This window comes from Octopus bimaculoides, chromosome 18 (assembly GCF_001194135.2).
Source record: "Octopus bimaculoides isolate UCB-OBI-ISO-001 chromosome 18, ASM119413v2, whole genome shotgun sequence".
In the NCBI taxonomy this organism is placed as follows: domain Eukaryota; kingdom Metazoa; phylum Mollusca; class Cephalopoda; order Octopoda; family Octopodidae; genus Octopus; species Octopus bimaculoides.
In genome coordinates, this window is record NC_068998.1 from 35,510,770 (window position 1) to 35,511,214 (window position 445).

Below are 445 nucleotides of genomic sequence, written 5' to 3' on the forward strand. Positions count from 1 at the left end.
ATATATATATATGTATGTATGTATGTATGTATATATGTGTGTATGTGTATTTTTGTGTGTCTGTGTTTGTCCCCCACCACCATCGCTTGACAACGATGCTGGTGTGTTTACGTCTCCGTAACTTAGCAGCTGGGCAAAGAGACTGATAGAATAAGTACTAGGCTTACAAAGAATAAGTTCAGGGGGCGATTTGTTCGACTAAAGGTGGTGCTCCAGCATGGCCGCAGTCAAAATGACTGAAATAGATATGAGTAAAAGTGTATATACATATACACATACATACATACATGCATATATATATATATATATATATAGCTTTATTTATATTATACTCATTTATTGTGCTTTTAATTGTTAATTTTTCTATATGTGATAGTGGATTTTCATCGATGAGTTCTTGAAACTTGGTTATTTTCCCTAAAACTATATATTTTATATATATTTT